This window comes from Neopelma chrysocephalum, unplaced genomic scaffold, assembly GCF_003984885.1.
Source record: "Neopelma chrysocephalum unplaced genomic scaffold, ASM398488v2 Primary Assembly neopelma1_72, whole genome shotgun sequence".
Classification (NCBI taxonomy): Eukaryota; Metazoa; Chordata; class Aves; order Passeriformes; family Pipridae; genus Neopelma; species Neopelma chrysocephalum.
Genome location: NW_020897732.1, coordinates 10,755,275 through 10,770,446, shown reverse-complemented (window position 1 = coordinate 10,770,446; position 15,172 = coordinate 10,755,275). Strand labels below are relative to the sequence as shown.

At 45.4% G+C, this 15,172-nt stretch overlaps 1 long non-coding RNA gene across 1 annotated transcript; it reads left to right on the top strand.

Moving 5' to 3' along the window:
* Window positions 1–1,142: 1,142 nt before the first annotated feature.
* On the top strand, window positions 1,143–14,692 carry LOC113969358. Its single transcript, XR_003534833.1, has 2 exons — window positions 1,143–13,495; window positions 14,359–14,692. It is a non-coding gene; the product is annotated as an uncharacterized LOC113969358 (long non-coding RNA).
* Window positions 14,693–15,172: the final 480 nt, after the last annotated feature.

The following is a 15,172-nucleotide window of genomic DNA, read 5'->3' as shown; positions in this document are numbered from 1 at the left end:
GACTGCAGGGGAGAGGTTTAGGGGCAGGGGATGGCTGGAGGGGTTCAGGGTCGGGGTGGGGGAAGTGAAACAGTAGGGGCAGGAGATGGTGGAGGGTGCTCGGGAGAGGTTTAGGGGCTGGGGGTGGGAGGGTGCATAGGGGCAGATGGTGGCTGGAGGGGTAGGTTGAGGGGCAGGAGGTGGTGGAGGGGGTGTGTGGATAGGGGCAGGTTTAGGGTCGGCAGTCCTGCAGAAGAGATGTTTTGGGGAAGGGGGGAGGTTTAGGGGCAGGGTGGTGCATAGAGGCAGCGTGTGACTGCGGGGGGGGGGGTGTTTGGGAGCAGGGAATGGCTGAAGGGGTTCGGGGTCGAGGGGTGGGGGAAGTGCGAATAGTAGGGGCAGGGAATGGTGGAGGGGGCTAAGGGGAGAGGTTTAGGGGCGGGAGGTGGGAGGTTGGATGGGGCGGAGGGTGACAGAGGGTGTGTGTGGTTAGGGTCAGGAGGCTGCAGGGTGGAGATTTAGGGGCAGGGGATGGCTGAAGTGGTTTAAGGGCAGGGAGTGGGAGAAGTGCAAATAAGGGCTGGGGATGGTGGAGGAGGATGGAAGGAGAGATTTAGGGACTGGAGGTGGCGGGCAGGGAGGTTTGGGAGCAGGGGGTGAGGGAGGGTGTGTGTGGATAGGGACAAGGGTCCTGCAGGGGGGAGGATTTGGGGGAAGGGGGGAGATTTAGGGGTGGGGGGGTGGGTAGGGGCAGTGGGTGGCTGCAGGAGGAAGGTTTAGGGGCAGGGAGTGACCAAGGGCATTTAGGGGGGGGGATTGGGGGAAATGTGAATAGGGTAGGGGGCTGACAGGAGAGGTTTAGGGGCAGGGGGTGTCTGGGGGGGGAAGGTTTAGGAGCAGGGGATGGCTGAAGGGGTTTAGGGGCAAGGGTTAGGGGAAGCGTGAATAGGGGCAGGGGATGGCAGAGGGAGCTGGGGGGAGAGGTTTAGGGGCAGGCATCATGGAGGGTATGTGTGGATAGGGATGGGTTTAGAGGCAGGTGTTGGCAGAGGCATTAAGGGCAAGGTGTGGGGGGAATGTGAAATAGAGGTAGGGGATGGCTGGGGGGTGTTTAGGTGGCTGGGGGGGGGTTGGGATGGGACAGGGGATGGAGGATTGGGTAGCACAGGGCAAAGCTGCCTCAGCCTCTCGGGTAAATTCCCCACGCCTTCCCAGCGGAGAGAGCAGTGTGGATCCCCCTGGGGACAGGAATAAACTGTGTCCTTGTAGGAAAAACAATCCTCTTCCCAGCAGTGAGAATGTCCTAGATCTCCCTGCACCCACAACGGCCCCTTGACCCCAAGACCTGGTAGGGCAATGGCTCCAGGACAGTGTCCAGGGTCACCAGGACTGAAGGGGCACCTCAACAGAATCCATTTTTAGGGCATTTCAGTGTTAATAAGGTTTTCTCCAGTGCCAGGACTACAGGAATTGCATTCTCTCCACAATTTATTTTAGTTATAACTAAATAATATAGCATTAGGGAGCACCAAAGGAATCTCGAGGGGAAGGAAGAGGAAAAATGCTGAAATTGGGTCATTCCCAAGGCTTTGGGTCTGCGAGGTCCACTGACTCATTGGGGAAAGGGCCGTGGCATGGATGGATGCTGTGCACGGGCAGAGCTCCTGCACATGGCAATGAATTGCAGGTCAGCTCCCTCAAATTTGTCCGATGGGGAGTAAGGCTGAAAATATTTCTAAACTCATTTTCTTTTTCCTCTGGAGGGAGATAAGAGTAAACATGAATCATTCTTCTAAAAGTTTGAGAAGCATGTCGTTCCAAGAAGAAATATGTAATTTTTCTTTTTACAGTAACAAGTTCGCAGGAAACTTCAGGAGGCTTTTACAAAGGCTTGTAACCACTTTGAAGCTGGAGACTTTTTATATACGTATAGCACTTGTGTAACAAGGTCTTAACTGTGAATGGGATTCCTGGGTGCAGTTGCAATAAAGTGATTAATAGTATCATTCATGGTATCATACCTCATTCATAGGTTTCCTGTAAGTAAAGAGGAATACATTGGCAGGAATACAGTGGTTGTGACTTTAAACACGATACTCTTGGGGGGAAAGTTACAGCAAACACGTGCACTGAAGGGCAATGCAACTGGTAAAGCTACTCAAATGGCTCCAGAAGATAATTTTTAGATCAAAAATAGGGGGGGGAAAAAGCACACAAAGAGGTAGTTCTAGACAGGTCTGTGGCACGGAGAAAGCAAGGTGAGTATTGCCACACAGCTTGTGAAACCAAGGACAGAAAATAAAGAGACTTGTCTATCGAAGGGATGGGTCAGGGGTGATCACTGTTTATTCAGAAACAAACACTAACAAGTACGGTTTGTTTGTTTGGGGTTTTTTGCAGTCTGGAGACAGAAAGGCCTGATTTTGTTACCAAAATGTTTATCACCAAAATGTTTGTCACTGCTGCTTGTGGCACATATCCCTGAGAAGGCCACGGAGGATGCAAAAGGGAACGCAGAACAGTCATCAAAGGAGAAGTGAATGTCCTGGCCGTGGGCTGCAGCAGCTCAGGATGCATTTGGAGCCTCAACAGAAGTGACAAATAATGGGTCAATATTTCCTATAAAGCTGCTTATTTCATTTGAAAGCAAATAACGGATCAATATTTCTGCTTATTTCATTTGAGGAATAAGTTGTTAAACAGCTACCAAGTGACTGAAGTATGGAGAAGGGTGTCGGGTGATTAAATATGACCCGGTGTTTCACTGTACCAGGATCCCCATGATCAGCTAAAACAAGACATTTAACTCGATCCAAGAAGACATCAGCCCTCGGGAGCAGGCGGGGTGACCAACACAGCGGTCGCTTGGGCCGCCTCCCTGCCCAGGCTCAAACACTCCCCGGCCGGCGCTGCTCCTATTTTTAAATCTCTGTGCTATGAAAAGCCCTGTTTCACAGCACCTGAATTGGTGCCTTACAGGCAGGGCCTCGGGAGCGCGTTTATCACGCAGCTGTCATCGCTTTTGAGGAAACGGGCCCAGGGCACTGCGGATGTTGTCCTAAAGCCACCCGAGGAGACAGGCACGGCGTGGCCTTTTGCACCAGGGCAGCTTCTGCTGTGTGGCACAGGCAATGCTGCACAGAGCAAACTGACCCACGAGAGCTGGACCCAGGGCCTTTTCGCCCCGGGGAGGAATGATACACTGAATTTTCAGTTACTGAATTTCAGTCCGTCTTGCTTACATTGTTTCACAGGGAGGTGTTTACCCGATTAAAAAGGTAAAATGTTCCCTCTAGTTGCAACAGGAAAGCCCAGGAGTGAGTATTGTCGCTGGAGATAATGTTACAGCCTTAGCAACATGACACTTTAAAACTTCATCAGCCTCCAAGAATTTCAGAAATAGCAATGAATGAAGGTAGCAAGTGTTAAGAGCAGGCAGTGCTTGCAAGAAGTGCCCTTACCAGCAGCGTTTTCAAGAGCTGTTTTCTGTTTCCAGTTATCACTAGAGCAGCACAGCTCAGACCGCTTTTAAATAATTATACTTAACAGCTAAAAAACCCTCCCGTGCTAAAATAAATTTTAGCTAAGATGGTTTTATGCTTTGCAGCCTCATATGACACTCAATCTTTCTCGTGTGACTGTTGTAACGAGTCAAATTCATGTATTTTGATACCGTGCACGTGATAAAGATGCTTGGATCACTTAAGGCTGTACAAAACTGCAGTGCTCGCATGTCATTTATCTTAAAATCCTATTGTAGTGCTCGTGAAACGTAGTTTCTTCATTCAATGGGAATTTATACTGACAGAGGTGTTATAAAACATGGAAAATACTGCAGGGAGGGGGGCCCAACATTTTCTTTATCTCTTCAAGTGTTCACTAACGGGGATTTATTTTTCAGCTCGCCGTTGGTTCATTGCAGGTTACAGAGCTCTGGTGCAATTACAGGGACCCGTTTCCAGCCTTCTTAAGGAAAATTCACATTGCTTGCAACAGGTGGGAAATGTGTGCTGTGGCCTTGAGGCAGCAAACTGGTTCACAGGCTTCAGTTTCCATATTGGTTCCTAAAGCTGCTTGTAGGAAATCACCCAGCCTAAAGGAACTCCTGGGATCCCAGCCTCTGCCTTCCAGTTTCAAAATGCATGGGTAAGAAAAACCAATTTATATTCATAACCTTGAGTAAATAAACTGTCACTTTAACTACACATTTTATTGTAATTAAGCGCTTCCCAGTAATAACCAACCCACACTATGAAGCTGTTTCTTAATATAACGGTAAGGCAAGTTCTAGGCTGTGAGCAGAATTAGGAAGATTTTAAAAGCACAGACCAGTTGATATAGCAGGGCTATGTCACACGGTTCTCAGCATGTACAGAAAAGGTGGTTTTGCTAAGGAGCTTTATCCTTATTTTCAAGAAATGCCATTGCTGTGTGATCAGCAAAATCAAATCTCACCTGTGGAATTTCCCAGTAGGATTTTTACCCAGTATTAGCTTGACTCTGCTCCCGGTGGCTCTGCCTAACTCCAAAGGGAAGAGACCTGAGGCAGATTTAGACCTTCCCCAGCTTTCTAAGGACCCGCTGCTGTCACCTCTCCATAATGCGGCTACAATTAACTTCGCTGGAATTTCTATATTTGAAGCAGCTCTAAATTAGAGCCTGGACTTCCAGACATGGATGCAGATAGTCTCTGCTGCTGTCTGTACGAGCCCTTGGGTTTCACACTAAAAAAGCCCACCCATGTTGACAAATTTGCCCTTTGCAGTCTGGCTTCAGCGCAGCCGGTAAAAATAGCGAGTGATGCAGCAGACAGAATGGGCCCTAAACTATATTTTTTGATAGCTTTTCTTAGCTCCAGACTAAAGAGCAAGGCATCAGATGTTGACAGATTAGCGGGGAATATGCCGAGCAAAGGGATCTGTTACTGAAATGCCCACAGTCCAGCGGTTTTGCTGTCCTCCAGAATTTGAACTTCTCCCTTGGTTTTCAGTTGTATTTTGATTAAAGCGTAAATACCAGCAACTGGCACGTGTCAGCTGACATCAGAGCTATGTGCCAAAACTTTCTTCAGGTCAGAGCTTTAGCGGCACTTTACTCATCTGTGGATTTTGTAAGGACTTCTGGGGCATAGCTCATTATTTTTACGGCTGTAACCAGCAGTCATTGTATAATTATTTCCCTTTAAATCCAGGAGAACTCGTCTGGCCTTTTGGGTGGGGAACTTAATGGCAAGAAGTCCCTGGAGGACGGTTGACGCTGGGTGGTAGTTGTACCATGGGCATGTTACCCACCCCCAAAAAGGAGAATCCAGGCTCTAATCCATACCCTCAAGTCGTGCCAGCTTGCCGGGTACCAAAGCACACCCACATTCGAGGTGGAGGCTCCTGTGTTCAGACGAGGAGGATTAGGGACATCATATGACTAATTCTGCAATGACGGTATATGCTTAATTGGTAAAGGACTGTGTTTTCTATCCTTTTTAAACCCAGGTCACAGTGTCAAGAGTCTGGCTGATGTTTGAGGTTCCTTTCAGGTATTTTCTTCATTGAGATTCACTGTACTTAAGGTTACTGTGGTTGCCAGCTTTGTCTTATGCCCTCAAGCGCTACTGTGCCTTTTAGTCATGAGAAACCAGCATTCAAATTCCCCTGAAACACCAGGCTGTGCTGCTTTTGCAGCCCACAGAGGGCCTTCCCTCAACCACAGGTTGCAAAAGCCAGTGGCCAGGAGTCAGGAAAAGCACAGAATGTGTATGTGTATATATATATGTGTGTGTGTGTATGTAAAAGCAGACTATGGTCCCAAACTTTAGACATGTCCTGCTTTTATGCTCTCTGCTCCAGATTCCCTGTAACATATAAATACAGCATTGTTGATGCTTAGCTCATAAAAAAATAAATACTCTCTAACTTCCAAGAGAGTGTGTTGCAGCCAGTTGAAGTCAATGCATCTTAAATTTGGTGGAAGGAAGATGTTCCCACCAGCCGATTGTAGTTAACCATTCAAAGAGTTTACCAAGGGCCACGGCAGCAAAATTCCTTCTATTTAAAACTGCCTGGTTGCCTGTCAGGAAAATGTGTTCCTGAGTTGGTGTAGCAACACTGGAATCGCTTTTTGGTGACAACTCTGTGGACTGACAGCCTCCAGTAGTGTCAATCTATTAATCTCTTGCTCTGTGCCCATAAAGCATTCTGTCCTCCTTCCGTTAAAAGCTGAAGGTAAGTAAATACAGGTACCATCATGAGATCATTTTGCTTGCATTGAGGTTATTTACAAAGCCTCTACTTGAGGTGGACAAGCAGAAGGGCAAAAGAAGATCTTTCCAGCCTTGGCATAAGGCCAGCCAAGGTGTGACACTGTGAGCCTGGGGCTTGGGAGCTGCAGAGCTGCCCTGGTCATTCTGCTTTGCTGTGCACAACAGCCAGTGTTGCTGACGCTGTCTGGGGGAAGGGCAAGGTGTTAAACTTGCTCTGAGCTTGGAGTGTTTTTGGACCAGGTCAGGCCAGCCTTAAGTGCTGCATGCCTTTGGGTGGCTGCCAGCAGATCCTGTGGGGTTTTGTATCACCTAAAAAAGAGCCTTGGAATACAACAGCTCTTGAGTTTGCAGAGCGAGAAGAGCCCTTAGACTGTTTCCCAACCTTGTCTGCTTAAGTTACCATCCTGTGTAAAAGAAGATAGTAATTATTTACTCACATTGTCTTCAGCTGTTGATGTTTTACCTGGAAATGCAATGCAGGTCTTTTAAAGCACATATGGTGGCTACAGCAGCCTAGAGCCAAAGCCTGTCATCTCTCCAGCTCCCTCGCCTTCCTCTCTCCCCAGGTGTTTAGTTGGCAGAAGGACATCTTTCAAATTCTGGTATTTTATTTAAAAACCTAGACTCAGTTTAAACTCAGAGGTTTTTAACTGGTTGCAATTAAGCTTTAACAACGGGAAGGTAGGGAGGTGCTGTGTCCCTTTGAAATGGCTTTTTGAAGAAAAGCATCTGTATCCCTCCTGAAGCCAGCTGGACTGCACTGCAGGGTTAACTTTCACTGTTACCTGTGGCCTTGTGCCTCCTGACACACTCAAGGCATGTATGGAAGGACCAATAAAACATGTCCTGGAGTGTTTGGTGTATTTTTAGAGTTTGTCCCAGATTATTGGCCTTTGTCCCAGATTTCAGTGGTTAGGGTATAAGAATGCCCGGTGGGGCTGAGTGCTTCCTGCATTGCTCTCAGGAAGGCTTTAATCAGGAAAAATACCCTCTCAGAGAAGGCAAATAATTAAGTTTTTGTGGCATATACTCTACTGCCATTAGCAGGAGATGATAAACACTCAAGACCACAGTTTAAATAGAATGAGGCAGATTCACTAAGCTTTAAAGTGCAACATTATTGTGTTACGTGGTATTGAGTAATGAATTGGACATTACTAACAAGGTAGTTTTCCTTTTGTCTTATTGGGACCAGAGTTTGTTTTTACACCATAAAGTGTCTGCCTTTGCTGCTCATCATGGGAAAATGCTGATGTAAACCACCTGGAGGAAGCTCATCCCACATACTGGCAGCTGGCAATGTGCAAGTGGGGAGCTAATGTTGGAAGGGATCTTCAGGTGTCGTCCTGTCCATTCTCCTCCCTTTGGCAGTGTTTAATTGACCTATGGCATTCCTGATAAATGCTCATCCTACCTCTTCCTGCAGTGCTCCAGGCTCACAGGCATGATGAGTTTATCCTGACAGAACTTCTTCCCTCCTGTGTAACCTCAGCCTTTCCTGATGTAGTTTGGTCCTTACTGAGTATATGGGAGAATGATTCCTCCTTTTCTGTGTTCTTCAGCTTTTACCCACTGGAAGATCATCACTCCTCAGCCTGCCAAAGCCAAAACACTTCATTTGTCCCTTCCTGACATTTCTAGTTGTGCAGCATGACACTCACTCCATCCCTTGGACTGCTTAGCCATATCTCAGGAGCTAAATTCCCTTGCTGAAGTCCTGGACTCCCCATGCCAATATCTCTGGCATCTACTCCTCAGCTCTGGGGAAATTCTCTGGATTCAGCCCTCCCAGTTATTTTGAAGGTCTTTGGGATGTTGAAGAGCTGCCTGATGGACCCATCCAAGCAATTTCTGGCTTTAATTTTCTTCCATCTCAGTCTTGCCTCCTTACCTTCCTACCAACTGCTTCTTGCCCAGCTGCCCTAATGCACTTTCTCAGACTATTTCTTCAGCCTCGTGGCATAGGACATAGCACATGTAACAAATACTAAGTATAAAAACTATTCTGTTAAGAATCCAGTCACTGGTCCATCAGTTTTGTAGGGAGATGGGAGTGACACAGCACCAGGACAGATGCAGATAAAGTTCTGCTGCACTCAGTCATGCCTGTGAGAACCTGCTCTCCTTCCCAGAGCTCCCCAGTATTCAACTCTTGGACATTTTGGCATATTATCAGTGATAAATGTATTCACAAGTGAGAGCAGACAGCCCTGCAGGTTGTGATGCCAGGGTATTGTGGGTTCTTGGCATCAGCAGTGCCTGTCTGTGGATTTCAGACGAATGAAACAGAAATATTTTTATAGTCAGCCTCAAGTTTTTATCTATTTGTAGGTGTCTTGGTGTCCCCTAAATAGGGATTAGGTCCTTTGGCAGGAAGACTGCACTTTATGTCTTGACTTTCCTGGCCCCGTATCCACCCAACCTTCTCTTGCTCCTGAAGGCCACTGATCTTGTCCTTTATTTTTGCCACCAAATGCCACTCATTTGTGTTGAGAAGCAGGTTCTAGCAGCAAGGAAATTATCAGTAATCCAGCAAGCAACCAATCTGTTTCTCATTTCTTGTGACCTATCCCTGCTGTGGGATGATGCTCCCACAGTAATTATTATTGTTAATTATTCACCTACAATAGTTTAAATGCTTGCAAGTGGCTACTGACATCAGATGTGAAAAGAATTCAATAATAATTGAGGGAGAAGAAAGATTTTAAAAAAGCGAGGATGGCATGAGACAAGGATGAGAAGGGTGAAGGATATATGGCAGAGGAACTGGTTGGGGGTATTCTGGTGGCCTGGGTTCCAGCTCAAGCTTCTGCAGGATCTCTGATAGGCTTTGCTTTACTTATCTCTTAAGTCCGGATCAGAATAGGAACAACGGGCTTTATCCACAGAAGTAATTAAAATGTTGCACTCCCTGGCAGCAGAGTTAAAATCAATTTCTCTAATACAAGATGAAGAGCAATTGGCCAGGCTGCTGCCATGTGGAAAAAGATCTGGGGCTGCGATGCTTGGGAGTGCAGCAGAAACCCAGTGCTGCAAAAATCCAGCAGTTTTCCTGGGATGTCTGTCGTGAGGGGCACACTGGCATGGGTCAGTCTTTCCATTCAACTTGGCAATGGCAGGGTCTTGGCTCAAGAACAATTTCCACACCTCAGGAAACATATGGCTCAGCTAGGGAAAGCCCAAGGAGGTGCATAAAAAGTGACTGGAGGTGTAGGAAACCTGCCTTTGAGGTAAAGCGGAGAGAGAGAAGTGTGTGGTCTGAACAGCGGACTGAGCTGAGACAAAACGAATTGTCAAATACATGCAAGGCTGATGCAAAGAGGAGTGGCACCCTACTTCTGCAAGTAGAGTGAGTAATGGGCTTCAACTCTAGCAGGAACAACACAGGTAAAAGATCAGGAAAAATTTTCCGGTGCTATGGCTGTTGTGGAATTGGCACTGCAGGAAGTTGTTAGCCAAAGCTCTTGCAGGAATGGTTGAGGTATTGCTGATTGTACTGGGAGCCTCTTAGAGGGGTTTATCCAACTTTTTTTTTTTTTTTTTTTTTTTTAATTTTCTTCAGTTGCCACTGAATCACTGGAATTCAGCACTGCAGCATTTGGGAAGACCTGCCACAATAGCACCTGCCTGTTTGTAATCAGGAGGATTGCAAAGCAATCACATCCATATTTATCTGATGTGCAGCTCCCAGGATTGATGGTGCACAGAAGCAAGCTAAGAAATACGTGTGCCGTAACTGTGGAAGTTGGTTATTCTGGAGCACCGAAAGCGCAGCTTTTCTTTGACAAGGAGATGCTGCACGTGAGAAATATCGCAGGTTATATTTAGTGTTACAGAGGCACAAAGGAAATCTCATTAGAACCCACTGACAGTGATCTGTTGAAAAGGGAATAGGAGCGATTTGTGAGCTCGTGGAAAAACAGTGCATCTCTGTTCTGCCCTGTCCTTGCTGTCTGCTGCTACCCTAGGACACAGATTTCTTGAGAGAAGGATCTGTGCCTGCTTGCTCAGTTAGCTCTGATACATCATATTTTATTTGCTGGGAGACTTGAACAATGAGCAGCAAACACTCCTGGTCCTATTTTAAACACATGGAAACTGCAGTACAGAGTAATAAAATGACTTGCTCAGAGTCACAGAGCAATTTTGTGGCAGGGCTTGGATCAAAATCCAGCTCCCTTGCTCCCAAACCCATGTGCCAGCCTTTCTCTTCATTGACCCTTAATTTTAATCACCTACCAAGAAATTCTGTTGGCCTCTTCCAGTTGACTTCCATGGGAGTAATGCCAGGTATCAAATGAAGTCACTGGGAATATCAACGCAACTGAAGCCAATATTAGATGCAAAGAAAGAACTGATGGAAGGGGAAAAAATAGATTTTACAAAAAAAAAGAAAAAAGGAATAAGTTCTAGTGCCGTTTCCATAATATCATTCCCCTTTTAATTTGTGCCTGGTCAAAATTAAAAAAAAATAGATTGCTAATATTAATAGATGAAATGAATCTTGAATTTTATAATAGTGGAGGAAATGAAAGGAACAAAGTAATATTGTGTTGTTAACTGAGATTTTAATAATGATTCTGTCCTCAGTTGGTGCATTTATTCCACAGAAAGTAAATCATTAATGAAGAGGAGGGGAAAACAGTTTTGTGGTGATGGATTTTTGAAAGAAAAGTTTAATTTTGCTTAACTTCCAGAAACTCTGAAATGTGTCTGGAGCTCTAAAACTAAAACACCAACACCTCAGAAACAGCTCGTAAAAGTGGGATTTAGCCAAGTGGTTAACATTGCCTGGGGAGTGGTGGAGGATGTCCATGGCTGCTCTCCAAGAGAGCCGAGGTGAGTGGATGAGGTAGGTAAGAGATGCTGGTTTGATGGAGGAAGGAAGGTTTGAAGGTTTGCTGTTGGTTGGTTGCATTCTCATAGCTATTTCTGAACGACACCTGGAGAGCAGTAGGACATCACCCTCACTCTGAACCAAGGGAATCCCACTGGGCTCATCCTACGTTTTTCTGTGGACTTCTGCAAGACCTGCTTCCACCATGTCCTCTGCAGGGGGGTGGGTGTACTCAAACCCCTCTGAGTGCTGTGAGGGTGTTTGTTTTCCCAGGTGAATTAAAAACCCGCCAAGGCTAGCGTGTCCAGCTACCCACCACTGTCTTCAACCACCTCCAAGGAGTCCCAAAAAAAAAAAAGGGCTCCCTGGAGCAGCAGCCCATTTCACACCAAGTCCCCTGGTAAAAAATGTCAAGCATAGGGAGAATCACGATCTCACAATGGTGGAGGAGAAAAGCATCTCTGTAGCTGAGATTTGCTGCCTAAGAAAAAGCCAGTATGAAACATACGTGACTGTTTCTGCATGAAGGAGATAGGGGAAAACACAGAATTCCCCCGATTCCTTAATGAGCACAGCACCCCAACAATGAATGTAGAAATTTGCAAATTAAACCATATTTCTGTATTTAAATTATCAAATCAGTAAAGAGATGTAAACATTAAACAACATTATATGAGAGCCTGGAGTGTCACCACAAAAAATTAAGACTATGTAATTAAAAGTACAATGCAATTTATTTTTATATTGTTCTTCATTCAAATCAACAAATCTTATTACTTACCCAAAAATGTAAAGCAGATTGCAAACTAATTCAAAAGATGAAGACAAAGTAGCTATTGAAAACTCTATGTTTGTTGTTCCCTTAGATCTGGCAGCAATTGTTATTTAATATTTTAACCACTGTAATAGGTTATACTGCTGAAGAAAAGTGCATTAATTACTATGGGAAACCTAAAAAAAATCTAATTAAGAAGAATAAAATCATTCTTATTGACTTGGAAAAATAAAACTATGTAAAGGGAAATGAGGGATGAAAAAACTGACAACACACAAATATTAATAAATGTTGTCTGCTCAGGGTAGGAAACACAATTCTGCTGTTACTGGGGGTTTGGATTTGAAACTGGCTGGAAATCACAGTTTGCCTTGGCTAAAGCTCTTCTCTCCCCCACTGGAAGCACCTTCTAATTAACTGCAGCTCGAGAAGTTGAGTTTGCTTCAAGTTCAGCCCAACATGTCCATGCAGAGCCAACCCCACTGGCTGTGCCTGAAACAACAGACTAAAGGATGATATTGAACTGTGTTTCAGGGTGTAGTATGGGGTAACAAAATGATTATCTTGACAGTTGACATCCTTCCTACAAAATTAGAGAGGGCACGTGTGATAAAGCAGCCCAGTGTCCCAAACCATGCCTGGGAACACCATAGGAAGGAATCACCATGGGCAGATGCCACTCTGTCTTTCTACCAGCCACAGCCCTTTAAAATAATGTAAAAGGAATGTTTTTATGTGAAATATCTACCACCTTGTTTACTCAGCCCCAAGGAAAGCCATCTTTTGACTTCACCCCCAAGTAGCCGCTGCAAGGGAGCACCCGCACCCCCTTTGTGTGCCTTCACAGGATCCTCAGGGATGCAGGGTTGCTTTGGGAACAGGTGCATCTTGTGTCAGCCAGAAACAGCAGCCAAAAGTGTTAGGAGGTGTTTAACTATATTTTCCAGATGTGAAACTAGGTGGGACCGTGTGGTTTTGTCATTGCCGGGATTGGACTCTGGGGCTGTAATTTTGAGCTTCCATCCCAATTTGGAATAAAAGTGTGTTTATTTCATGACTTTGAGCATTCTTGTCGGCAAAAGTAGTTTTCTGCCCAACTTTACTGCCCTCGTTACTAAGGATCCCTACAATGTCAAAATGCCTGTGGATATTAAAAAGAAGGGAGAGGATTCCACAGGGTCAACATCTACACTAAGTGTTTAAACAAATACACATGGTTTAATTACTTCAGCTGATATTAGTAGTATTAATGCCTTTTCAAGCAGAAGTAGTCCTTTGATCACTTATATTTACTTCAGATATGAAATAGACTGCAGCAGTTTGGCCAGTTCTTTTGTGCCGAATCCAGTAGCTTGTACATCATTAATATCTCCAAATATGAAAAATTAGTGGTATAAATTTTGCACAGCCCTTCCAGGATTACAAATCTTCCTCAAAGGCAAGAGGAATTGTCTGAGGAATAAGGACTTCTAGGTCCACTGAGTTCATGCTCTGCCAGAAAGGAAGAAACTGAGTGAAATCTTTGCAACAAATGATGCTATTATGGATATGTACTTGCACAGAAAGCCAGTAAAAGGAAACTGCAGCACCTCAGCTGTGTTTTGGTGGTATCACTGACACCGAGAGTCACACAGCTTTGTGCTCAAAGGTAAGCACATTCTCCTTTCACACCTTCACCCACAGGAAACAAGGTTCCAAAGCAAAAAGCATTGACAGGGGTTGTTTGAAGGAGTTTTGATTGACTGGGGGTTATTTTGCAGCACAGAAACATCCAAGCAGTAATGCCTTTTGATTAGCAAAGAATTTTTATGTTGAACCTTGCAAAATACACAAGGATTACTCAGGAAGAGTGTCACATAGACCATGTGTAATTATCTACACAAGGGTTGCAGAAACAGCCCTTGGTTATAAAACAGAAATAAGCAAAGCTTAAATTCACTCTTTGAGAGAAAGATAGAAGGGTTTTTGATGTGGTAGCATCTGAAGGCCATTGGATCAGGACTTGCCATACTGTACATGCTCTACTAATCCAGGATCCATAGACATCAGAATTTTGTATAGTCTGGCCTGAGCACTGCTCTGCCAGACACCCAGGGCTGATGCAATCCCAGTGCACAGTTCACACACTGCAGTGGCTCTGACTCATGTATGGGACTGGGGACCTGGGGCCTATAGGGGCACACAGGGGCTCTGAGCTGTTGGTCAGGAGTGGGATGTTTTAGCTAGCTGAATTTGGGGCTGCCACTCTGCTCTGGCATCCCCCAGCCCAGCTGTAACTCTGTGTGCACTGCAGGGCACAGAGCGAGTTGCACCACCAAGTGCCTGAGATGCACAGAGAGCATCAGGGCAAGGGAAGGTCATGAGGGTAGTGGTGGGATTAGACTCCCCTCATTTCAGGTATTTACAGAGTAGACTTCTAAATGCCAGCTGTCACACTGGGCTTTCCAGGCAGCAAGAAATAAGTGGGTTTGTTATTCAATTCATCTGCTCTGTTTTAACCATCTTCTTTAGGAAGAGATGAATCACTGTGGACTCCATCAACAGTATTGACAGGCTCTCTGTTGACTGGTGAGGGAGCCACAGGTGACTCCCTTGAGTGCAGATTTCTGCTTTAGTTGGGTGAACCTACCGAGAGCTTTGTACCCATACTGTAAGACTTGGATGCTTTGAGCAGCCCAGGCTGTGCCATTTCAGTCAATAACTTCTATGGCAAGCACAGTATTTTTGGAAGAAGAGACACCCATCAGGAGGAGTTTGCAATATAAATGGACAAAAGAAGTAGCAGGTGGGAAACAGAGGTTCCCTGTGATCAGTAGGAAATAAAGTCTGTGCTTCCTGCACCACATGCCTCAAACACTGTGTATCTTTTATAGCAGGTTTTCATGTCTTCACAGAAAGATTGGTTCAGGTGTGAACTCATCATATGGATGATTAGTTCATGATGATTGCTGTCATCTCCCTCCCTCCAAGCTGAAAGGGTTCTGTTGAAGCCATATCTCACCCTCTGTGGCTATTGCTGTGCCTTATCCTCAGAGCATCAGCCACTTCTGAGAAAGTCTTGGGTCACGAGGAAAGAAACTGTCTGGGTCATCCAGAAAGCCTACGCTTGAAAGAGAGAAAAAACCCACCAGTCTGTAGGAGCGTATGCCATTAAAAAGCAGAAACCAGCCTACACGTGTAAGAGTGGCAGCCTCTACAGTGTGGTGTACGTCCACACACTCGTTTCAGAAACCATCTCCCTTCGGCTGTGATCCCTCTCAACTGTTTGCAGTCTGTGTGCGGTGACGTGCGTGGAATATTACTACGAAAATGTGCATTCTTGTTA